Source organism: Heliangelus exortis, chromosome 2 (genome assembly GCF_036169615.1).
Source record: "Heliangelus exortis chromosome 2, bHelExo1.hap1, whole genome shotgun sequence".
Taxonomy (NCBI): Eukaryota; Metazoa; Chordata; class Aves; order Apodiformes; family Trochilidae; genus Heliangelus; species Heliangelus exortis.
The window spans coordinates 32,232,119-32,258,820 of NC_092423.1; the positions used below are offsets into that span (position 1 = coordinate 32,232,119).

General features: G+C 39.4%; 1 protein-coding gene across 7 annotated transcripts in view; it reads right to left on the reverse strand.

Annotated features, from left to right (window-relative positions):
• The window catches only part of RBMS3 (RNA binding motif single stranded interacting protein 3), a 706,618-nt gene that overhangs the window by 348,516 nt on the left and 331,400 nt on the right, over positions 1 to 26,702 (reverse strand). The window lies entirely within an intron of this gene.

Sequence of the window (26,702 nt, forward strand, 5' to 3'; positions counted from 1 at the left end):
CTAACTTGAGAGGGTGGGGGGGAAAATCCAAAGCAGTCTGAAAAGACTGTCATTCCAGACAACTTTCATAGTAAAGAAACCGGGTTTGGAAAACATAATCAGACTGGAACCTCCCTCTCTCAAAACCTTACCCACTTCAGAACAACCACAAACCATGCACAACAACTGAGAAATATTACTTTAAAAGGGAGGCATCCTCATAGGGAAAACAACACTATTCCCAAACTCCCTGGAAAACACATGGTATGAAAGTAGATGTACACACATGCTGTAAAAAATTACCTAAGCACCTCCAGTCTCAGGTATCAGGGAATTTAGGGTACTGCAACCATCCCTGGCTCTCTGACCGTCAGTGTATTTACAGCACAAAGTGCTTGCCAGAATAGAAGAGTGCTCAGAAGGAAGAGGGAGACCATCTTCTGTCACTGTTGTGACCTGTGCAGAAAAGCTGAGATCTAAAGGAGAAGTTGGGGATGCAGGGGGATACCATGAGCTGAAGCTCCAGATGGGCAGCCTGGGGAACTAGAGTCAGTGCTCTGGAAATGTAACCACCTATTGAGAGGAAGGAAATCCTGCTTCAGAAGCTGATCAGCTTATGCTGCTAGCAGCACATGTAGTTGCAGCAAGCAGGTAAATGTTGGGCCAATGCAAAGTTAACCATGATGGACTAACAAAAGCAAAAGACACACAAATTTCAGTACTGTAGCAATGACACATCACTGTCTTCTAATACACTTGTTCTGTATTTAGAACCCAGCAGATAAAATATTTAGTCTGTGAGTAATTGTGATTACACTAATCAACTGGCCCTTTTATTTCAGTGGCCATATTGTAGTGCTTGTAAATTATACTAAAGTCTTCATAGATATTTTTTAATTAGTAGCACTAAACTCTTTGAAACAAGTCCCTTTGCTTAGAAGAAAGAAAATAACGAAAGCATCACTGGTAGATGAAGCTCAGAGGCTTTGACGAAATACCTAAAGCACAAGGCTTACAGCAGCGATGCCTTTCTGCTGCCTTCTCCTTCCTTCTTCCCAGTTTCTGACATTTAAGCCAGGATAATGGGAAAACACCATCAAGTGACAAGACATCAGAGTTCCTCTGATATCTAGCCAGGTTGCAATGTGACTCAAGTAGAACACATTAAAAGGAAAAATCAGCATAATAGACAATGCAGCCACCATGCTAGAAAGTAGTAACATTTGCTCTCATCTACAGTCAAAGACAAAGGGCAATGAGCTTACTCTGGTATCTGTGCAGATATTTTTGCTGACAACCAAAAGCACTTAATGCACATGGATCATATTTCTCTGCACACACATTTTATCACTGGGTAATCCCCACCCGAGCTTCAATGTCATTCCCAGAAACAGAGAGCTGAAGCAGCAGCCCCAAGTACCAGCACATGGAAACCACCTCAGCTGAGCCCCCAGTGCTTTGGGCATGTCCTGGAAATCAGCTCCACACCACAGCCATGGCATGGCTGGGTAAAACTGCAGACAATGCTAACTTCCAACAAATACACAGACCTACTCATATTAAAACATCCTGGCTGAAAGCATATTTAAACCTCTGGGCACTCCAAGGCCATGGTAGTGATAGATGTAACATCTAGTACATGTTTGGCTTCAGTATACCAAGAACTCAGGAAATATGCTGTGGTAATCTTGCACATTTTGAGCATTGGTAATGTAAATTTAAAGAAAGAAAAAAATTAAGAAAAGGTACAGGTAAGATTCTTACTGCTTTACCCACACCTCCAAGTTTACCATACGTGGCATGCAAATGATGTAAGGCAAGGACAGAATTTTTTGTAAGCCAATATTTTGTAAGCCAAGTGTTATGTACTTTAATTTATTAATTATAAATGTCTTAGCAGGGGATAATGAGTAAATGGCCTATTCTCACACCAACCTAATAAGCACAGAAAAAAAAAAAAGTGGAAATATACCTTTGAAATACAAAGAACAATCTTCATTCTATTATAAGATCTTTATCATCACACAGGAAAGCACTGGGGGCCTAATTCTAATTTAAGCTTATGACATTTTATCCCTCTCAGCTAGCTGAAAGTAAGGGACCTAGAAGTAAACATGGATTACATTTATACTGATTTTAAGGCCACAGCTTCAAAAAAAAGTAAGTCCTCTGTGTACCCAGAGTGTTTGACCATGGGATAGGTAGTCTCTCAAGCAAGAGCTACACAGAGAATAGGCACACATAGATGCCCAGGTTCACAGCAACATCCACAGAGATGCTTTAAGGGTGGGTAGAGAGACAGCAGTACTCCACTTTAGAGGATGCTGATCTCAGACCAGCAAGCACTTGTACACTTCAAACCCTCTTCACTAATAAAACTCAGCCACTGTAGCCCCCAGTAATTTCCACGCATATCCAATACCTCAGAATACCATACACAGAAAGACTGCAAAATTGCCTCTCCTGGGGCTGATGACATCTTCTGGCCAGTTGCCAGACTAGAAGCTTCAGGTCAGAAGAAAGCTTTGAATTCTTATTTCCTGAGCTGATGAGTGTATGACTGATGGCAGAAGTATGCATTTTGCCTCCAAATGAGCAAAGGGTCTGGTTCGTTAATGTCCACATAATAACTGGAGTGAAAGAAATGAATGGCAACCTGAGGATGAGCCCAGATACAGACCACTTGCTATAGGATCCCAGATGATGCTGAAGGGAGGCATTACCAGGGCCTTCATCTGATACCCTCTGTGGCTGTGGGCAAAGCACTTAACTCCTATGCCATGAGAGCCACGAGGACCACCACTGGCTTGAAATACCCTGATACCAGCTGCAGAAATCTGGGAACAACGTTTTCCCAACACAGCCAAGGAAAAAAAACTATTGGATAAAATCTACATATTTTATCTCAAGAGGGAAGTGGAATTCAGAGCTGGCTTTGCTGTTAATTTTTCAAATAACCAATGCAACCAACTCATTTTTCACTTCTCATGCTTCATTATTCTATGGAGAGTGTGGGGGGAATGAACTGGCTTGTAGATCACACCAAGCAGCTTATTAATTTAGCATGGCTGGCTAATAGGATTTGTTTTCATCTTTGAAAAATGAATGAAATTTCTCCTTTTTCATTATTTAAAAATGAGAAATTAATGTGCTTAATTCTTATCCAGTCTCAGGAACACACCCTTGTACTTAAACCCTACTGTTGAGCTCTTTGAAACAAATTGTCCCATGCAAGTGGGCACAGCTAAGCATGAATAATGAGATATCTTGGTCTTTCTTACTCAATAACCCAGAAATGCTGAACCAGAAGCCTCTTGGTTACTAAATGAATAACACCCCTCCTTCCAACATCCAGCATCCTTACACAAGAATGGTATTTATCTTTCCATGGCAACACTGTAATCTCACGTAGTTTTTCACTTGTTGTAAGTTTAGACTAAAGCATTTTTCTTCCGAAGCAAAACACTACTTAGAAAGACAATTTTCAAATATTTTTCACATACAATTCTTTTTGGATGGGAATCACATGCCCCAGGTGCCAAGTCGTAGAGTCTGCTTTATTAGCAGCAGCTGGCTCCTTGGCAGGCTTCTGAGGCAGTCGGGCTTGTGGTTTTGGAGTGGTCTCAGAGCTGAGGATGCAGCTGGACAGCTATGTTAATGGACTAGCCAATTTGTTTGTATTCACCTTTGGCTATCCCAGATTTGTACTCTTTTATCTACTTGAAAGTAAGGTCTTGGAAAAATTCCCCATTAACACTGATACGTTGACTTTTTCCTATCATAGCACATATTTTATATTAAAAAAGATGAATACAACACACAGTACTGCATTAAAACATGCATTATCTAGGCAATTGTGAACATATACTATCTGTTTCACTCTGAACAGAGTGTTTTCCAGCTGCTAGATTCATCTCACTTAAAACCCAATTGCTACACAATTCCCTTAGCTCCTTATTGAATGGATAAAATAAGTCAAAGTAAATACAAATAAATTGTGCAAATATCAGTTTACAGCTCACACTGGCAAAACACTGCTCTCTTTACACCCTACTGTAACAAAGGAGTAATTTTTGAGAGTTGGAGGGTTCTTACTGGCAATTATAGTAATGATGAAAGGATGCCACCAACTTATCAGCTTGTTGATGGGATTGTGGAGCTGACTAAGTAGCTGCTCCTCAGTAGCAAATCTCATACAAGTAAAAGACAACCATCACAGCTGAAGAGAAAAAAGAGAGGTAAGGCAAATACAATGAAAAGAATTAGATAAAAGCAACAGCAACTCTTCTGCCTTTGGCTGGCTTCCTCAAGGAGGAGCAGCACCATAGCCAGGTGGAACAGAAAAGCGAATTGACCTGTGAAACTGCAACACAGAAACCCAGAAACCTCGTGTATTTTAAAGGGGCTGCAGTCAAGGGGGTTGGTCCTCATTTCCTTCCTGAGTAGGGCATTCACTGGTGTTGCAGAATCCAGACATGATAATTGCCAATGAAGGCCTGGAAGACAGAACTCCTCTTGGACACTTCCTTACATAGTCAGATATTTTTCCAAATATCTAACAGAAAACAAGCAGATGTGTAGTGCACATATTTTCTAGCCTCTCCACACAGTGACATATCTTTCTGTACTGCTTCTGCAGAAGCAGCAACCCACCACTTGGCAACATTTTCTGTTCATAAAGGAAGGGCATGTGAAAATATAAGAACTCAGAAGACGCAGACAGACAATAAGCTTCAAAATCTGCTCCATCACTGTCCTTTCAACTGAGAAAACCAGAACACACCTCAAGAGGATTTTGATTTCACTGAATCTCTTCCAAGGACCTTAAAAGTGATTTGCTGGATACAAGAAGATTGGTGAGTCAGAGCTGCTGGGTTACACTCTCTGTACTGCCACTGCACCTCTGTGCTACCCTAAGCAAGTCATTTGGATTCCTTATGTCTCAGTTTACCAATCTGTAATCTTCCTTGCCTCTTCAAGGCTTGTATAATGCTCTGTGATTACTGGATGAAAGATGCTTTTGAGGATTGCAATATTATTTAAAGATGGGGGAAATATTAAGATTTAACTTAACAACAGAAGTTATTCCTCATTCTTTTGCAGATAAAAATGATTTCTGCATATAATGACTTGCTATCCTGTATCTAAACTGAATAAATGAAGTAATTTTAAAGCTAAATTAGATGTCAATCCAATTAGTTTTCTCATTAAAAATATTTTTATTTTATTTAAAAACTGTGTTATTCAATCACAGTGCTATCTTGCTCATGCTTCTTATAGACACTGAACTTTTTTTTTCATTCTATTCAAAATATCTTTAATCCATAGAAAAAGGCATCATTGTGTTTTGCTTAGCCTCTCTTTTCACACAACGAAAAAAATCACTTGTGAAAAATGACAATTACAAAAGAAAAAAAATATCTAGTCCTCCAACAGGCACAGTAGTCATTCAACAGTCAGATTAAAATTGGGATTTGATGGGTCAATAAGATACTCTGAGATCTTTGTTTCACACACAAAGACGTGGAAATTAGTAGGCTAAATACTCCTGGGGCTTACAATTCCCTTGAACCTGGCACAAAGCACAAGAGCTCCATAAAGCATAAGCTCAGGAACACTTTGGCTCAAATATTCTCTGATGTAATATATATCTCTTCCAAATCATGACTACCCATTTTTTAGCATTTCATAAGCACCTACAGGAATACAATACATAGGAAGCAAAACATCCATCAGAAGATGAAGAAGTCCTTTATTGGACCACACCTGCAAAGCAGGTCTCATATTATAGTTTTTTGCATTACAACCAATCAAACAAACAAAAAAAAAAATCCAAAACCAAGAACAATTCACTCTTCCTAGTGATCTTTAAGAATATGGAGAGTTTAGCAATCATTAGGCAGTGAGACATACACTGCAAGCCTGAAACTCTTCTCACTGATCAAAGTATCTTCTATTTCCACTAAGACACATTGAAATAGGACAATCCATATATCACTCCATATATCCATATATCACTTCCCACCATTACCAGGGGGAAATTTCAAAAACAGACTGGTCAGGTGGAAAGTGTTTTGTTTTGAAGTATGATGAAGTCTAAATAATGAAGTCAATTTGAGCACATATCATTAGGAGAGACTGATGGTCACCATGCCTGAGGATAAACACATCAAGAAAAAACAATCCAAGAAAAGGGCACAGCATGTTAGTGAAGAGCTTTGTTTGCAGATTGTGAATCCTCTGGCCTTCACTGCCCCCTGGGTTTTGGTCACTAAATAGATATAAGTATCTGAGCCACAGACTTCAGCACTTTACCCTCTCCTGCCTACGTGTTGCTATGCTGAAGATAAAACTACTCATCCCTCATAACTCATTTTCTGTTTATCCATGGACAGCCTATTGCTCTGGGCTAAACCGTGGTAGTTGGATTTAGGGCTTCTTCCTCTCAGACAGGAGGGTACAATTTAGTCCTTAGCACTAAAAAGCCAAAGACTAGGATTAAGAGCTGTGTCACCAAATAAATATTTTCCAGAGCAGAAAATAACCTTCACAGCCTTGTCTCCTCCTGTTTATTTCATGGCAGGAGGCTCCCATGACAGACCATTCCTGTGGCATTATTTATTTCTCAGCAAGGGAGAAGAATTCTTTCTATAGATCAAGTATTTTGGCACTTTTGCAAACTCGCAAACAATAACCTGTATTATTTGACATAAATTAGTGTTATTGCTTCATTATCAAATCCATTCATATTTCATTGATGTCCTGAGACTAAATGTGAAAATAATCTAGATCTTAAGAATACTAAATCTGGGCAATCTGGATGATAAAACATTTTAAAATGCCCCAATAAGAATATTTCAGAGCACAGATCAAAATATGACAGCAGTTACTGCTTGTCATTCAAGAACTTTGTGGTAAAGAAATGGGGGGAAAATAATAAATTTAATCATTATTTATTATGTTTACATTCTTTGGGTTACAAAAATGAGTTGTCAGTCCATTTGAAGGTTAAAATTAAAAATGCAGATTGAAAGGCGTTAAACTCAACTTTCAAAATATTTGTGAAAACAAACACATTTTTTAGTTCTGAGAAATGAAATTTCCTCTCTGGGTATTTGTTTACATGTGGAAGAGTAAAAGCATCTTGGAAATTAGATGTTGGAGGCACATGTTTCATTGCATTGCTTTTCTGCACAGTCCACACATACCACAGTATCAACACTCCTGCAAGAACCTGAGTATTAATAAAAGCCCACTACATAAAACTGAACGTAATGCACAGAAAAAAAACCCAAAACATAATTATAATCTCTTTCCTCTGCACTTGAGAATTTGGTGAGCAGAGATCAGAAGCAGATGTGTTTCCATTTTGCAGAATGGAAGTCCAACCAAAAATATTTTTCAAATTCCAACCGAAGGTTCCTCAGTTTGTCTTTTTTTTTTTAATGGAAGAATGAACTGGGAAATCTGCCATTGTTGACACAAGCACTATTGGGATGGAAAAACTAAGGGTGGCAGAACTCCCCAGGAATGGTCCCATCATCTCTTCATGTTACCACAACAACCTTTTTAGATGTGTACAGGGAACTTCATCCCCTTCCACCCAGTGCTATATAAATATGAGCTGAGCTGTGCTTCCCCTCCTGTGGCCAAAGGAATCTACAGAACACAGGGTTCAGGAAAGGTCTGTCCCAAAGATAACAGCGTGACACCATCAGGACAGAATTTTGGGCATTCCACAATAGCCAGAGTTCATGTTTCCTTTGGGGCTCCTTGGGCTCCAGCAAGGCATTGCTCCCAGGCCAGGGGCCAGAGGATGCCCACAGAACATATGAGGCATCACGAACCTCACCACATTTTGGCTTCAAGTGCAAACTTCTCTAACAAGTTCATTACAGCAAATTCCCTCTAAAAAATGGCCCATATGAGTCATTAGTTGATACCTAATTCCTGGCCTAGGAAAGAACCAATCTCACAAGACTGATGTCCAATGCCATTTAAAGAACAGCTAGAAAGCCCTTTCACAGTAAACCAATGCAGCTGAGACAAGGATCTGATGGTAGTGGATGGGATTTAGGTGACAGTCTATGGGATTAGCTGGCCAAGATGGTGCTGGGCACCTTGTATCAGCCCTGAATCCCACACCACAAAAGGTTGAGGGAGGCAGGGAAGCCAGGGTGGCCATGCATGGGGCTCACTGCAGGCAGCATGCTGTGGGAGACAGCTGGGTTTGAAACCCATGCTAGGAACCTTCAGTGAATCTGGATATGCATAACACTGCCCTACTGGTTAAATACAAAAAAGATCCATCATTCCGTGACTAAGTTCTTACATTATAACACAGTATTATGCAGCAAACCCTTTCCCTTCTAATTCCCACTTCTTTCTTCAATGTTTCCGCCATCTCTAGGTTTTTGCACTTCTCAAAGAAAAAAAAAATCTCCCTTCTCACACAAAAATAAATTTACTATATTGCAAGTTCTCAGTATCTTCCTATTTCTTTAACAACAAATTGTGATTCTGTTTTTGTCCCAAGTTTTAAAAGTCATTTGACCCTGTGCTCAGAAATGTTGACAGAACTAAAATATCCATAGAAAACTCAATTGCAGTTTAATAAAAGTAACCTACTTTTTTTTTTTCCTTAGGATCTACTTAGAACAGCTCATAAACAGTGTAGAAATGTTCTTACATCATAGCAGCTTCCTTTTCTTAGTTCTCTAAAACCATCATTATTTTCTACTAAACACTGTGAGATGATGAGCCAAGTACCTTGCCAAAATAGACGGATTCACCTGAAGACATTTCTTTTAAACCATTTTGGGCCTTGTGCCATGCACTTGTGCATAACAATATGAAGAACATGAACTTGTATGCACAGAGCTCCAAGCTGAAGAGCCTTGCAAAGTGGGGACTCAGCTGCCTCATTACACAGCTACCTAAAATCCAAGAGAACACTAATTGGGATAATGAGGTAGCCCAATCGCAAGCAATAGGAATTCAGAGTAATAGGACACGTGTTAAAAATTCCTGAAACAAATTTAAAAGTTTTTTTTAAAAAAACCACAAACCAAACAACCAAACAAAAAACCCCCAACCTACTGTAACACATTCATCTGCATTTTATTCAAATTATATATTTCTTGATAAACAAGAGCTTAAATTTCCTTCTGCACTGCAAAATTGCTGCCAGTCTCTTCTGTTAGCTTTCTGGCTTTTTGACCTTTTAATATTCTTCATTCACGCATGATTTATTAAGTCTGCAATTTTTGCTCTGGAAAGAATATGTATTTGAAGTCATTTCAAATGTTAAATCAGGATAAGTAAAATAAGAAATAAAGTCTCCTTAATATGTTTCCTTTATAAATGTTGTACCAAGCTTTAGAACAGAAGGTTGAAGAATGTTAGCATGTAACAATAAGGTTTATATTTCAAATCAGATACATACAAATATTCCAAAAGTCTTAATACTATTTAATATCACTGTCACAGACTCATATGCACAAAAATGTTGAGCACAAGAAAGGAATTCAAGCTTAAAATGAAAAATAATTTACATTAAAAAAGAATGGGGATGAGTGTAATACTTCTAACAAAACAATAATGAGATTGTAATAGTAACACACCCTGTTACCAGCTGGAGCAAAAACTGGTTAGGAGTACCAGGGCAATAAGGCTGTCTAGGAGCATGCTGGCAGCAAAATGCCAAGAATGCCAGCAAAAAGACCAAGGAATACATTTGCCAACTGCTGAACAGAGATGGAGACTAATGAAACAATCCATGGAAGAAATGGAGGTATTCTGTACTTGCTTTGCCTCAATTTCAAGCGGCAGGGTCTGCTGCCAGGCCTCTCGTGTCACTCTGCCTGGTAGTAGGGCCTGGGGTAGAGGTGCTGCCCCAGAAGGGGAACATTAAGTTAGAAACTACTCCAGGAAGCCAGTTACAAGTTACTCAACAAGAACTGCAAGGCAGATGGCTGATGTCACTGAGAGGCTGCTATGTCTTGTCCTTGAATGGCTGTGGCAACTGAAGGCATGAGGACACTCTTGATGACGGGGGAAAAAAGCCATAGCCTTCTTTCAGTCCAGCTGAGGAAGGCATCCGCTGGAGTGATGACAAGGAGCGTAAAAAGTTGTCTAGAAAGTTGGGCTTGAAGCAAAATTATCTAAATGGCCGCAAGGCACAAGCAGAAGGTTGATACTGTGGCTGGCTAAGTGGTACCATCACCAACAAGATGGACAATATGAGAGACTACACCCTTCCTGAGAGTGCAGATAACAAAGCTGGGGAGAGTGGCTGACTGACTGGAGACAAAGGCCACCACAAAATATTAGTATCAGTATGTCCAATGCAATAAGAAAGAGCTACTCATCACAAGCTCCTTCACCTCAAGCATTATGTATGTTAAAATCCTCCAAGTTTACTTACAGAACAAATGTCTACTAAGTGATTTCTGCAGCTGCAAATATATCCTATAATCAAATTCAACGGCACACAAAGGATTTACTAAAACTGAGATGTCTGAACTTTATTCCTTTGCAATGCTTTGACCTCAGGTTTAGTTCATTTGCTAAAGTCATTATTAAACAACAGTGTTCCACACAGATTTTAGCAGCAGTAGTATTTACATTAATGTAATATCCTTGGGTTAAAGGAATTAGAAATGCTGAAAATCCTATTCCTCAGCTTCTTTGAAGCTGACTACAGCTGACTAAGCTGACTACACTATCTACAGTGTAGTCTAAGGAAACAGTGTCTAAGAAAAAACAGTCTGGTTTCAAGTCATTCTTGTTCTGAACTGTTTCAAATGAAATAAACTGGCAGGTCTTTAAAGATCTCTGAGACTCAAAGTTACACAACTAATGGCACTGCCAGCCTTTATCAGATAATCTGGTTCAAATTCAAACCTGGTAAGATTATAAATTAAAGGCACACATAATTGTAACAAAAACATTTTTACCTGCTTTTTTCCCCTCTTCTTAAAATTGGGGAAGGCAACCTGAGTCCCCCCATCTTGTCACAACTTTACATGGGCAGTGTTCTCAGAGAATCCAGACTCAGATATGTCCCACATGACAGATCTGAAGTGGTAACTTCAACTTGAAGTTTCTCTTTTTTTGTAGTTTGGCCAAATAAAAACTGAAAAACAACTTCTTCAGTGATCTTAAATCTAGAAAAGTATACTGAAAGTTATCAGCAGATAGACTGCAGGTCTCTGAGGTGTGCCTGAGGACAGCTTCAGGACTCAATCCTACTTACAACATAAGGAACAATATTTATCACTACATACCTCTGCAAAGGACCCAAATTCAGACCACACAGGCTCATGATGTCCAACATTTCCCAACTTCTGAATCTTTTACTGCATAACCTAACTTCCTTTAATGTAATTAACAGAGGCTGAGATCAGAAGCTGACAGTTACTTTTAGGTAAGAAACACCACATTTGGAAAAACAAAAGGCCAGCTAGAAGAAAGCTCTATATCTGGCAGTTGCTAATAGCAGGTGTTTTGGGAAATGGCATACAAAATGCAAATGGAAAGCAATTATTCCCAAAACACTTTTAACTTTGAGACTTCTCAACCAGAAGCTGCCTATGGACCACCAATTTAACATGTCCCATTTTTTTTTAAACCCCTCACCCATTCCTGTTTTGCAAGGAAGATTTTGCAGTGATTTGGTTTTTTCCAACTTCTACCATTCAGAACATCTTATGTGAACTTCTGTTACACTGTATCTGATGTCTTAAATGGATAATCCTCAAAAACATGAGGAGGTGGCAGCCACCCAGTCAGGGGGATTGCTATCACATCTTTTTGCAAGTAAATAGAAACATTGTTGACATGGTGATGCATGTGCCAAAATACAGTCAGATTATTAGAAGCTCTACTTGGTTTTAGCACATTTTGAAAAACAAACATGTAAAGTATTTCTTCTTAGGGAATTCCTCTTAAAAGGAGTATGAGGAAAAGGGAATCCTAAATGAAAAATATATACTCTCTTAACTCTACTGGTGTTAAATATCTGTGTTATCCTCATATGCCTAGTTTTTTTTTTTTTTTCCAATGGCTTACCACTACATTTCTTTTCTTGAACCCCCGGGTTATGCAGTACCTTCAGAGCAAAAAGTCTTTCCATGAAGGAAATAACCTGTTACCCTGCTATTATATATTTTACTGAGGTCCATTTATCATTACAATTCCCTCATCCTACCATCCCCAACAGAAAAAAACTGCTGCAGAGAAGAAAATACATACAGCAATATGGTTCCCCTGGTAGAGACCCTGTCATACCTTTTGCTGCCATACAAAGCTGGGCTCTCCCTGCCCCCGTCCCTGGCTCCCAACACCCAAGACCTCACCCCACTGACAACACATCTGGAAAAGCCTCTGTAGCAACAGACCTCTGACAATCCATTGGTCTGGCAAGAATGACCACAATGGAAAAGTTCCTTTGTGGGCTGTATACTGGGGGTTTCTGAGCCACAAGTGGCCTCCTGGCATCCTCCCCTGTTTCTCCTCTTCCCCCCTTCTTTTAGCAGCAACTGCATAAAGATGCCTCAGAGCATGTGGATGGACAAGAGTTGTTTGGTCTCTGATGGTAAAATAGGCAAGTACAGGTGAGGGTGAATATGAAGAGGAATTCCTGTAATTAGTAACATAGCTCTGAAGAGCATAGCGATGGCTATGAACGTAAACGTACACATTAATTGCATCTCTTGACCTCCATATCGTACACTTATTCAGCAAAGAAACAATTTTTTCTTTTTTTCTCTAATGTTTTTTCACAGCCTTCGGCAGTTCTTCTGCAGAAAGCTAACAAGCACATAAACAAAAGGCAGGAGAAAAAGGCTTTGGAATATTCCCCATCTTAATGTCATCGAGTCCACTATACACGCAGTCCAGGCTATACACGCAGTATAGCCTGGTTCTCCTTAAAGCACTACCCTCCAGAGGTGTTAACTGCCAGATTTCTGCAGTGACAGTCTGCAAGGCTAAAATTAGCAAGCAACACCTTCCCTTGCACCTCATCACATGATAGGAAACAAACATAAATAGGGAAATACAATATGTTTCTAAAGGTGGAGTCTGAATACTTATCTCCATAACAGTTTAGAATTAAAGGACACTTATACAAGCAGCTTCTCATAATTTGTAATTTGTTACTAGCATTATAATTTGCTTTCTGCATAGCTAATAAGATCACAACCTCTAAATATATTCCTTTACAATCAAATCTGGCCTGAATCACATAATTTCATGTCTATGCTACAGACAAAATGTTTTATTAGGTGCCACTATGTTGCCAGAGGTCTATTTATTCTAACACCCTTCCACATAGACAACTCAAACCTTTCTGTGGATCCATCTCATTGATAACCCATACTTTACATTTCACCTAGGAGTATCACAAACTCTTTCAAAGGCCATATAACTCCTGATTGCAGGCTGGATGGCAGGACTTAAAAGATAAAACCTTGGGTCACATTTCTCTTCCCTCCACACGCCTCCTAAACAGTGCCATGCAGTCCTTAACAGCCACGCAAAGCAGCCATGGCCCTTCTTTTTCAAAACCTTAGCAGAAGACACCCATAAAACCAGGTGTATTTAAGTCAATTTGCTAATTCAAACACAAGGAAGGGCAAAATTAAATCTGCTGAAATTGCATCACAGTCTGCATACAAAAAAGAAAGAGTAGTCGAGTTACCTATTCATTTAGGACCTTTATTTCTCCTGCTATGTGCAACAAGAATAGTCTTGGGCATATAAACAAAAACCCAGGCATATGTCCCAGAGCTGCATATTATGCCACAGCATACAACAAGGAGCATGTATAGCAAAGACGAACCCACTTACACAGTGCTCTGACAACCTGCTTCTAACCCTATCACCACCTTGCTGGGTCAGGTCTAGCTCAGCTCAACTATCTCATCTACTCTTTTTGCTGCAGCCTGTGGCTGAGGAAAAGGGTTAACTCCTCCCTGAAGAAAGGCTCCAGCTTAGCCACCAGCTTCCAAGTCAGTGCCCTGGATGTACCAAGGCAATTTCAGCAGTCCTCCTGAGGTAGGGAGAGTCAGAGATTTTTCTCCGAATCCCCGGGGATCTGACTGCTTCTATTTTAGCATCCCTAATTACAAACATGGCTATTTTTGGTCCTAAAATGTTCTGAGCTTTTTTTAAATAAGCCACCGCATTTTACTTGAATGCGCCCTGGCAGAAGGCAACTCCACAGGCTAGCAGCCTGCTTGGTAATACACTGAAATAGTGTTTATCAGCTACTCACTTGAATACAATACTATCTCTGACAGTCTAAAATTGACTCTTAAAGACTTTTTTTTTTTTCTTTCCTTTTTCTTTTTTTTTTTTTTTTTTTTTTTTCCTTTAAAAAAATAAAGACTTCTGGATTAGCAGTTCTCACTCCAACATCCCAAATTTGTCAACTGACCTTGAAGCTTAATAAGAACCATTTATGCCAACAAAGGGGAATTAAAAACAAACACACATAAAACCCCTTCCCCTGCCACAAAGGCTATAGAGCAAACAAGGCCATCACCATTTGATTCCTTTCAAGCCATTCATTGAACTACTGGCAACAAAAATTAGGCCCAGCTTCATTACAAACAGAACAATAAAGAAAAGGGAAATAGAAAATTAAGGAAGACATGCTCATAGACAATAGACGGGCTTAACTTTTTTTATTAATTTTTTTGTCAACAACCCAGGCACCAGGGTTTTCTTCACTGTGCTGAAAAGTTACTAACAAAAGTACTAACAAAATTATGTGGCTGTTTCTGATTAATTTCATGACTTTGAATTTCAAGCAGTTCAAGAAATATTTCACTATTTATCAGAGCATTTTTAAAATACATACAAATTCATTAATGAAATCAGGAGAGGCCAAACCCCTTTCATCTTCATAAGCAGTAACTGATCTTGCTCAAACAAACATCCAAAATTAGCTGACTTTCATTCCCTGTGATCCTATAATTCCTATTTACAGATTTTTAAAATGAGCTCAGATTCCTTGAAAAACAAAAGCAAAAAAAAAAAAACAAACACCTCCAAAACCCCACAAAACTGCACCACCAGTAAAAAACTCTTAACAGATCCTCCAAACTAATCCCATAATATCTGCCTTCCTCTGCCAAGGCCTTCAGTGTCCTAGCTGCATTTATCAGCTACAGCATGGCCTCAGTTAGGAGTTGCAAACAAAATCAGCTCTGACCCCAACCCCCACGCACCTTACGAGACAGACACCCCTCTCTTGAGGTTATGGGCACAAGGGTCCTGTCATGCTTTTGTTGTCACCAAGGAGGGACAATGCTAAAACACAAGGACCAACGCCCTTCCTCAAGGCAGTCAAGGTTGGTAACAAGGGGTGATCCTGTCCCTGATGCACAGAAGTGTCCCCTCAAGATGGAGATGCAGACCACCAGGATCTCAGGGCAGAATCAGTCAGCTGAAGCTCTCTGCCTTGCAGCAGCACCTGACCCTTTTTCACATCCATCACTTTGAGCTGGAGCCGAGACACTTAGAAATTAATATGGGCAGTGGGGTAGGCACTTTGTATCAATTAATAAATTTTACAATAAATAATACCAGTCCTGTGACAAGGCTGAAAAGCGGTTACCAAAATGCCTCTTAAATCAGTGTCAACTTGCCAGATTTTGAATTTAAAGAAGTTAAGGATATGAAAGGAGACCCTTTCTTCAGGGAAGGTAAAGTTGGCAGGATAGGAGGTCTCTTGACACCTGGTACTGATATTAACCCTTGTGAGCAAACGTGAGGTACAGGGATAATTACACTTTCTGAAGATGGTGAAATTGCTTATGGCACCGAGTTAATTTTCTTTATTTTCTAAGCTCCTTGTAGTGATCCACTGATGGCTGGTCTCCCTCTCTAAGCTGACAGTTTACCCAAGTAACTGACACTGCTGTTGTTATCAGTAAAATAGCTTCCATTCAAGCTGCCATTGTTTAACAGCCACGGTCTCAGTATATAGAAAGAAAAGCCTTTAAATCTCATTTCAAAGACATCTCTTGGCCTAGGAAATATTTAACAGCAGATGTAGCTATGCAACGCGAGGGTTAAGCTAGTTAGTGACTATTGCACTTAGCCAGTCTATGAAATGGCAAGAACATCTTTGCATTTATCAAGGGAACAGATTTAGTAAGGAACTGTACACAGCAAGAAATAAGTGAGAAATACAGGGAAAATTTGTATTATTGTGGCATCTGCTAGAGCTATTTTAAAGTGGTGTCCCCCTGTGCTGCTCCACTGATGGGCTTTTAAATTAAAATCCATTTCTCAGACATTCTTAAATAGGCCACAAAAACTTTGCAAATCTAAGAGTTTTCTTTCTGATACCATAATTTTCTCCATCCATTTAAAAAACTGTTACAGCTTACGCTTTGCACCAGCCTTTGTGCTCTAGACCTGCTGTGAGAAATGCTCTGCACTTCCCTGTGCCAAAGATACTCCCTGTGGCATGTCTTAGGAAGAGTTTGCACTATGCACTCCTCTAACTGTAGTATTAAAAGCAAAATTTTTGTAAGAACAAAGCAGGTTTCTTATTTCCAGCTGCTCTGTGTATCCAGCATCCAATATTCTTAAATGCATATGCAAACCCTGGTTCATCTTTTGGTTTGCCTCTGGACAGGTACCTCTTGCACAAACACTTGTGTGCCTTGTACATGTATGTCTATACTTTTGTATACCTTGACTTTTTTTTAAAAGTCACATGAAACAGAGTCTACTTCTCTTCAAAGCAACCTGTTCAACTCAAAGTTTTATTATGATTTGTCTCCCATTACGATGTAGCAGTCTGACCAGACAAACAGAGAAATGCATATTAAAAAAATGGCTTCCAACAATATTGCAAGCCCCTTGACAAACCTGACCTGTTCACTATAAAAATCAAAGTGGTGTGAAAATACACTCAACTGTGAGAGCAAAGGTTGTGTAAATCTAGCCATGACAAACTTATAGGAAAACAATCTCTTACCATATTTTTTTTCAGTTGAATCTACATGCTACAACAAGGTCTATATTATCTCAAGAGAAAAATAAACAAACAAATAAATAAATACATCTTGAGACCATAAGACTGAAGACTAAAATGGCACGTCTGAAATTGAAACTCTTATGCCAATCTAAAAGCCTCCTTATTGTGTGATGGGTTTTGGAACACCAAAAGCAGAATATATCATGATTTGAGTAAGTTGCATTTTGCAATAGACAGGACAGCTGTTGAACTGCTGATTTCTATTTCTGGAAAGATAAAGTTTATTCTGATCCTGGCTCTAACAAATCATTAACTCTTAATGATATCATTCTCCACCCAGTAGTATCAAAAGGGCTTTTCTTCTTCCACAACACGATGTTACAGAGGAATCCCACCCTCTTAGCTACATAAGCATTCCTGTGAAAACCAAATTGTTTTTTGGTGAAAAAAAATATTTATATCTGTATCATCAAAATTATCATTGGCTTAGGTAGGGAAAAAATTACTTACACACTGATGAATTAAAGTGTCAAACTAGAGAAGAGAGCACCTGCTATGGAGGCAGCTATAATCATCTCAGGCATCTGAACACCACTGGCCATTGAAGTTATAGCAGCGAATTTGCCAGATCTTGTGTGTGCAGGTCTCTTACTTCAGGAAAGAATCAAGAGTTTGCAAGGCCTCTCAATACAGACCCCACACACTTTGAAAGTCTCTAGTTTTGATGGCATATGCCTAGTTTTCTTGTTCTAATTCAATGAAAATCTGAACTATTTTGCTGCCACTGTCTCATATTACAAAACACTGTAACATCACTAACTGTAGCACTCCCAGGCTAACAACCACTTCTATACCATCCCTCCTGGTGTGCTCTGCTAGTTAAGTGTTTTAATGGCAATCTCAGAGATTTCACAAAGAGAGCAAAAATCACTCAAATTACCACTCTGCAGCCTTACCTCCATGCAGCAGAAAAAGCAAGTAAGTGGCTTCCCTCAAAGGAGGGACAATAAGTGCTGTTGCCATCATGGGAACTTTTCCCCTGGGAATGCCAAGTGGAGGAGAGACTTGAACCTGCTCCCAAACCTGTGTGCAGGAGTTGTGCTCCTCTGACTCTGCAGGGGAAACTCTCAGCCTCAGGCCCCACATTGAAATCCTCTCAGTGAAAGCCTTTTATGGGTTCATTCTTTGGTATTTTGTTAGGTTATCACACAACTTTTGGTCCACTCACAGAGAACGTATCAAACACAGCTGATCCCCAGCAAGTCTTTTTAAAATACCCACCTCATGCCTGTCACCACCAGATCACACAGGAAAATTTGGAGAAGGACAATAAAGCTGTTCTTCTTTTAGGACAACAAATAGCTACTGTTCTTTTTTGGTGGTGGTGGTGGGTTTTTTGTTGTTGTTGTGGGGGTTTTTTTCCCCCCAAAAGTAATATGCACAATTGAGCATTTCTGGAAAAGCAACTTAAAAAAAAAAAAAAAAAAAAAAAAGGCAAAACATTTTTCCCTGTTAATTCTCAGTCTGTCTATGCTTTTCTGGGGAGATATCCGAGTCAAGGAACGATAAAAATACAAAGAAAATATGCAGCAAGAATACAGCAAGAAGAAAAGCGTACAACAGTTTCCTTTAATTTGGGAACACTACAGGCTAGAAGAAACTCAGCTGCCTGGGTATCTCAAGGACAGATTCCCACGTGAGACTCCAGCCCGCCTGTGTCACAGACACTGACAGATGGGTTTCCCCAGCCTTGAACAACCTAATGGAGCTTTTAGCCAATTTGCATACTGGCTGTCGTTGGGTAAAATAGGTATGTGTCAAGGACATTAAGCAGGCCAAGACAAAAGTGTAATAGCCTTGTATGCAATATCACTTCTTACAGCTTGGTATTTTTTTCTCCCCAGGAGTGGAAGAAAAAAAAAAAAAAAAAAAAAAAAAGAGAAAGAAAGAAGCAGCCTTGTAGTTTTGAAGCACCAAGTTTCTGCTCCTGGGAATGAACTGAAGCAACAAGGCAGATTTCTTGCAAAATGGAAGAACAAAAACACTGCCCAGATAATTGCTAGCTAGATTTTTTTTTTTTTTAAAGCAAAACACGGTTGGAGTCTCCCAATGCATGCCTACATTAGTGATCTACTTCAGTCCCAGTTCTACAAAGAGAAGAATGTGGAGGTGATTCCTGTGTCTGAATGGAGTCCAAAATAACAGCACTAGAGCCCCATGCAGGTAGAAGAGCCCAGCTGCTGCCACTCCATACAAGAGCCAAGCCTAAGGCTAAGCCTTCTCAGGCCTGAGTCCAGATTTTCTTTCATACCTCCTAGCACCTCACACATGGCTGCATCTTAACAAATTAGCAGGAAGAACAAAAAAATTCAAATTGGACTTGCAACAAAAATTTACAGCCTCATGTGAAATATAAGGTCAAGCCCTGAGGGCAGTTGAATTACCTGCTGAGTTGTTGCAGCTCTTACTCACTCCAGAGAAAAAAAAAAAAAACAAACCAAACCACATACCACATATTTGCCCAGCAATCACCACAACCTCCCTGGCTAGACTCTGCTCTCAGTCACGTTAGAATAACTCAGCTACCAGGCAATAAGGTGTGATTGAAAAGTGGGGCTAAACTGACACTTTACAGAAAACAACCCTTCCAAATCATTTGAAATTTGGTTGCTGTGCCTTCTTCTCCAGTGTTCCTTTCAGTTTGCCTGCAATGTACATCGCAGGGTCCTCCATTACCCTGTTGTTTAAACTAATTTTTTTAATATTTACAAGAGATAAGATTAAAAATTAAGCACGCAAACAGAGGCTTCCCTGAGGAAAGCGTCAGCTTTGGCAACCAAACTCTTCACACAGGACTATAAAACATACACTGGAAAGGGTCAATTAGTATCTTTGACAACAGCAAAAACCATGGCAAAAGGGCTCAGAACTTACATGAATGAATACACTCACATGTGATGCTACTGCACACAGGAGATCCTTGGCAAAAAAGGGTGTGCAGATGTGTCATCTGTTTATGACCCCCATGTTCATGTTGAGTAAACACCCATGTGATGACAGACAGTGGACCAAAAAGGTCTGTCCTGCTTTGGAGCACAGCTACCTGGCTGCTATTTCTGACTTTGTCACTAGTTTGCTGGGTGGTTTTGATCAAGTTGTGGCTAAGGGCTTCCCTTTATGAGAACAATAATTTGATTTTTAGGAGCTTTCGTGATCTTTGGATAGAAAAAGTTCCATAAACGGACATTATTATTGTCACTAATACTGTTCTACTGCATCCATGTTTATTCAACCACCAGACCCAAAAGTAGTACATGAAAGACCTACCTAAAAGCTATCTGAAACTCTAGTCCAAAGACAGAAGTCAACATTTTAAGTGTTAAAACACTGCAGGATTTTCAGATGAGGATCTTCTGTCATCATCGTATCTCAGGCCCAGTTCTGAAGTCTGTATAATTAAGGGAGGTGGAGAGGGATAAAGCCTAGAGGGCTTTTTTGCTTGGGTTATGTGTATACTCATATTTGTTTACGGTTACAAAAAAAGTTACGAGATTAAGTGTAAATTATTTCAGCCTTTGGCACCATTCAATTATACATGCTAATTTTAGCTGGAGTAGATTGTACTTGAAATAACAGGATTGTACGTGAGCAAAGCCTTCTATGGTGAAATACTGCTGATAAACCTTGCTTGCCCAGAGGAACCCTTTCTCCCAGATGATTTTAATCTGCTGGACTTTTATAGCGAAAAGAGGATTCACACTCAGTGTGACAAATAGGCAATTCAATCTAAAATTCCTCATTCAGTTCAGTTACATGGAAGTATACATGTATCTACTCGATAGCTAATGATTTTTTTAAAATACTCTTTTCACATGGCTTGATTTTAAGGCTTTATGTCAGAAATGTATCATCCACTCAGGGTTTAAGTCACCAAATTTCTGCTAATTGGTTAAAATTTTTTTGCTGCTTGTTCAAAGTGAGCTGAAGTAGCTTAAGGTTCCATTTTAGTGAGGTAGACAGCTCCTCAGAGAGTTTGAAAAGTTATGCAGAACATTTAAAAAAACAAAAAATAAACAAACAAAAACAACCCACAAACATTTTATTTTATTTTATATGTAGCAAAGTTATGCAGACCAACAGAATCAAATATCTAAAAATCTGAAACTTATGCAGAAATCTACCTTCTTAATGCAAACATCAGAATAACTCAGCAGTATTAGCATTATTTTAGAAAGTGACACTTTAAAAAGGGAAATTTCCTATTTCTTGTCTATCTGCCCTGGAACTAGAAAAATAAACAATAAAATCAGAACAAAAATATTTGGGGACAGACTGGTGTTTTTCAGTTTTGCTTCTGTTTTGGTATTTTCTTTTGTTTTTTCAGGGGTGAATTTTATTTGTTTGTTGACTCAGTTCCATTTACCTGATAAAACAGATGCCAAACAGATAATTTTTGAATAGCAAGGAGGCTGTAAAAGTGGGAAAATCATTAACAACACTTCCTTCTCTGAAGGAGGTTTAACATTTTTATATACACAGCAGCAGTCTAAAACACCAACCTCCTGTAGATCCTGGGTTCACACCTCAACACAGCAAGACAGGTTCAAGATTTACAGCTTAGTGACAAGTCTGCCAATTCATCACCACTAAACCATCTCAAGTCCTCTTTGGAAGTGGCACAGGTCAAAAGAGGAAACCACCAGCTGCTGAAGAGATCCCTTTCCAAATAAATTCATTCCACAAGTAGTCAGCCTGGCACTAGCACATGCACCCACACACAGACAGACTCTCTCCATCACTACCTGCACCTACAGCTGGGGCATACTAATCTTGACTTTTCCACTTACCTTCCTAAGTGCAATTTCTCAAAACTTGTACTGAACTGTAAGATGAGTTAACACAGTCAAGAACAGAAAAAAGCTCCAAGCTACATAGTTTTCCCTAAAGACAAAAGTGGCTTTCCTGTCTACTGTCTTACAGTATGTCTGGGCCCAAAAGTTGACACAAAATTTACTTCTATCAGTCTTGAAAGGAAACTATGAAATAAATTAAACAGCTTGTGGAAACATCCAAACAGGGCTTCCTGTGGCACTAATATGATGCTAGCAAAGTAAACCACAGCAATGTAATATAATTTGATCAAGAAATGCTAACCCACATCTATGAACCTATGGTATGTCTACCTGCATTAAATTTTATCAAATGCACTCAAAGTTCAGTTTAAGAGTGACTTATTTTACCTTAGTTTAAACCTATACCATAATTAATTTAAACCAAACTGCTATAAAGACAAGTGAATGTTGACTTAGGCTTATGCATACAGTCTTTTGCATCAGTTTAACTATATCAGTTGAAATCACATCATTAGTCAGAGTGGTGTCATTCTGCATATGCTTAGCCCTTGCAGTATCAGACACTTAAGTTCCATTGAAATGCAAAGTCAGTCCTGTGCTTAATTCCCTCAAATTCCATAGGAAATCCTAGCCTAAACTGTGAGCGGGAAGCAATCGTGCCAAAACCCCTCAGAGATGATCTGGGCTGCTCACATCTCTTTCAGAGCACTTGCTCCTTTCTTACAGCCCCCCATTTAACAAAATACTTAAACCATACACCAAAATTTTTTGAAGAAGAGCAGTAGGGTTACTTGTGTGTTTATGGATAAGTTATGCTTAAATTCTCTGCTGGAACCTCAAATTATTATTTTTGTATGCCTCTGCACTGGTTTTAATACTCCTGCTCCTCAGAATCTACCATCTAAAAGCATCATGACAAGCTGAGGATAGATGGGTTGGGGACCAGCCTGTCAGGGCAATCTTCCCATCTGGTGCCCACTGAGAAATACGATGGGGAGGGCAAAAGTGCTGCAGGGTTCATCTCCCTCAAACAAATTCACACCAGGAGCTACCAGAGACAAAGCAAAACCAACTGAGTAGCCTGACCAAAAAAGCACTTCTATTTTCTCCGCTCCATCACTGCAGTTACTCCAAGAAGGCTCTAAAAAAGGATCTGATGGCTGTTAGCCTAAAGCTTTGTATATCTCACTGATGTTATTTCAGAAACAGTTTTCAGAAGAGTGATTTAGTGAGATTCACTGTTTGCAAGCTGCATACTTGGTCTAAAGAACACTTAGAAAGACTTCTACAGCACCAATGTTCAGGCTGCAGCACTCTGTTTACCCTGCTTTCCAGACCACCCATCTTGCCTACTTCCTCACAGTATTGATTACTTCTTACTCTTCCAAAAAATCAGCTAATATGAATGTTCTGATTAAAAAAATCAAGGAAAAGAATAACGTTTTAAAAAGCCCAGCTTAAACTGAAAGAGTTCCCATCCTGTCATCCTCTATCTAGGAGAGCAACGAGGAGCACTGGGATATAAAAAGACAAGTTCTCTAACTGGCAGCTCTCCACCAGCCTTTACAATTAACAAGCTAGCTCATTGTCTGGGTTGTTATCTAAATTACAGTCTAGGCATTTTCTGCTAACATATTTTCTGACTTTTTAAACACTATGCTGTACAGTACCTAGGACAAAGGAGTCTTTCTCTAATTCTATTTAATTCTCTATTTTCCTGTTTTAAAAATTAACTACTGTAACCATAGCCTTAAGCAAAGAAAGGGAGAAGGGGGGACAGAAAAAAGAGAATGTACTTACAGCAAGGAGGGAAAAGAGCTCAAGTTCAGGTACTGGGTTAGGCAATAAACACTCACTACTTCTAAAAAGAATTGAAATTAAATTAGACAAGATTCAGATCCTTAGGTTTCATTAAAATTGAAGATTCACATGCTTCCATTTTTTGTCCAATCACTTTTGCTTTATCAGCACTCATCAGCATCATGGCAGCTGACAGAGGGAACAGGATCAGTCCTTCCTTATGAAGTTCCTGAATGTTGGAGTATATCTTCACTATTTCCATTTTTATTTTTTACATTTCTTATATGAAGCCCCATTAGGAAAAAAACATGAAAAAAAAGAGAGATCACATAGTAGGGAATCAAAGAAAATAACCACAACGTCATTACAATAACATATTACATCATATCTATTTTACGTATAGTAAATGAAGGATAAAATACGCAAAGTTTGGGAGAAGCATAGTGCTTATTTCACTGAAACACAGAAATACACCTTTGGATCAGTCCCCAACAGCAAGCACTTCTGCTTAGTTAATTTATTTGCTTTTATTTCTTGAAAACCTCAAGCCATACTTTGTATGTGTGAACGGGTATGCTTTTCAGCAGTTATTTTCTTTTATTTCAGATATTGGAATCACTTATAAAAAATTTTAAACACAAATATACAGACCCCAGAGTCACAGAATGGTTTGGAAGGGACCTTAAAAATCACCTAGTTTTAACCCCCTTGCATGGGCATGGACACCTCCCACTACACCAGGTTGCTCAGAACCCCGTCCAACCTGGCCTCGAATGTTTCCAGGGATGGGGAATCCACAACTTCCCACCACAACAGGGTAACCTGTTCTGCCTCACCACACTCACAGAAAATAATTTCTTCCTAATCTAAATTTACTCTTTTCTAGTTTGAAATATTTCTCCTTCGTCCGATTATCTCTACACACCACTGTAAAAAGTCCTTTCCCAGCTTTCCTGTAGGTTCCCTTGAGGTACTAGAAGGATGCTATTAAGGCCTCTTCTCCTGAACAACCCCAGCTTGTGCTGAAACAGCCCCAACTCTCTCATCCTGTCATCACAGGAGAGATGCTGTGACCATCTTCATGGCCCTCCTCTGGATTCACCCCAGGAGCTCACATGATACTCTTCCGGCCATGAGAAAAAGGGAATAGGTGCAAATAGCACCTGCTTCATCTGTTGTCTCTTTATTTTGCATTTGTGCAGTCACCAATGTTTCATTTCCAAGTTAAAAAACATTGCTTACTTCCATTCTTGAAACCAGACATGCATCAAAGCTTTTTTCACCACGTACGCTGTCAATAGTAGTACTCCTATTGAGGGAGGGGATTCTCTCCCTCTCCTCTGCTCTTATGTGACCCCACCTGGAACACTGTGTCCAGTTCTGGAGTCCCCAACATAAGAAGGACATAGAGCTCCTGGAATGTGTCCAGACGAGAGCCACAGAAATGATCAGAGTGCTGGAGCACCTCCCCTGTGAAGACAGGATGAGGAAGCTGGGGTTGTTCAGCCTGGAGAAGAGGAGGCTCAGAGGTAACCTTATAGTGCTTTTCCAGTATCTGAAGATGGCCTAAGGAAAGCTGGAGTAGGGCTTTTTAAACAGGTGTGTAGCAAGAGGATAAGGGGAAACGGTTTAAAATGTGAAGAGGGGAGATTTAGGTTAGACATTAGGAAAAAATTGTTCCCTGTGAGGGTGCTGAGATGCTGGAACAGATTGCCCTGGAAAGTTGTGGCTAATCTCTCCCTGGCAGGGTTCAAGTCCAGGTTCTTAGAGGCCTTGAGCAACCTGGTCTAGTGGATGGCATCCCTGCCTAGTTGGAACTAGATGATCTTTTAGGTCCTTTCCAGCCCAAACCATTTTATGATTATATGATTCTACCTCCATGACTGAAGGCAAACTGGAAACAAAGAGCTCGCCTTAACTTTTCATGGTGAATTTATAAGACAGCCCATCAATAAATCTATTCTTTAAAAATAACAGCAATAATTACAAACCACTGAACAACTGTAAACAAGATTCCCATGGTATCTTTTAAGTTTGGCTTTCAGCATAGAGTTTTTTTTACCAGTGCCCCTTGTCAAATCTGGTTGTCATTCTTTAAACTGGAGAGAAACAGAAGTAAAGCTTTCTTTGGCCTAGAAATATTATAGATATGGGAAGCTTCTCAAAATTTACTTCATCCTTTTACTTAATGGTTTTCCTGACACACTAAATCATTACACTATGGGCAAACATGTTAACTTCTGAAAACCTCATTTAGAAGATTCCTACCAGCTTGCTGGTGTTCGCCAAGGAACTTGTTTTCCCTTAAAACATAAATTTCTTTCAATTGTACAGCTTCATTCAGGTGATGCAATATACCACTAAAGAACAGTGATTTGGTTTTGCCAAGTTCTGTACATTTTGCTTAGGATTTATTGCTGAGCTGTGATAACAGTTTTCCCCCTAAAGATGCAGACACACTTAATTTAACAAGATTCTTTTAACATCAGCTTTTCCTTATGCAAAAGCTGTGGTTTCAGACTACATTTTGAGACATCAGTAATTTAAGGCATGAAGTTAAGTCAAAGCCTCTAACTACTGTAGGCATTCTGGGTTTTCTTATTATTTTAGAGAATTCTTTTAGTCTCACTTTTCCCAACCATCATTTCTTCCTAAGACCCATCACCATCCCCTTGGTTACAATTCCCCACATCCAGACAGCAGAGATGCCTCACAGCAAACCCTGAGTACCAGAAGCAGGGTGACACCACTGAGGTATAAATTGCAGCAACTTTTAGTCTGCTCCATCTGGCACCTGGAACCAAACCAGTCCTCTGATGGAAAGCTGTCATGATGTCAAGCTAATTCTGAGCCATCCTTTCAGCTTAACATCAGCAAAAGCACAGGTCCACTTCAGGAATCAATAACTTAAAAAGCCATTCACTCTGATTTGTAATCCAAACAAGGATGTGGGAGACAAAGAACTGAAGAACTGAGCCCAGACTAATTTCTTCGGATTTTATATTTCCAGCAATTTCCCTTAGCCATGCATTTAACAATTAGTCTAAAAAATATCTACATTTTAGAGG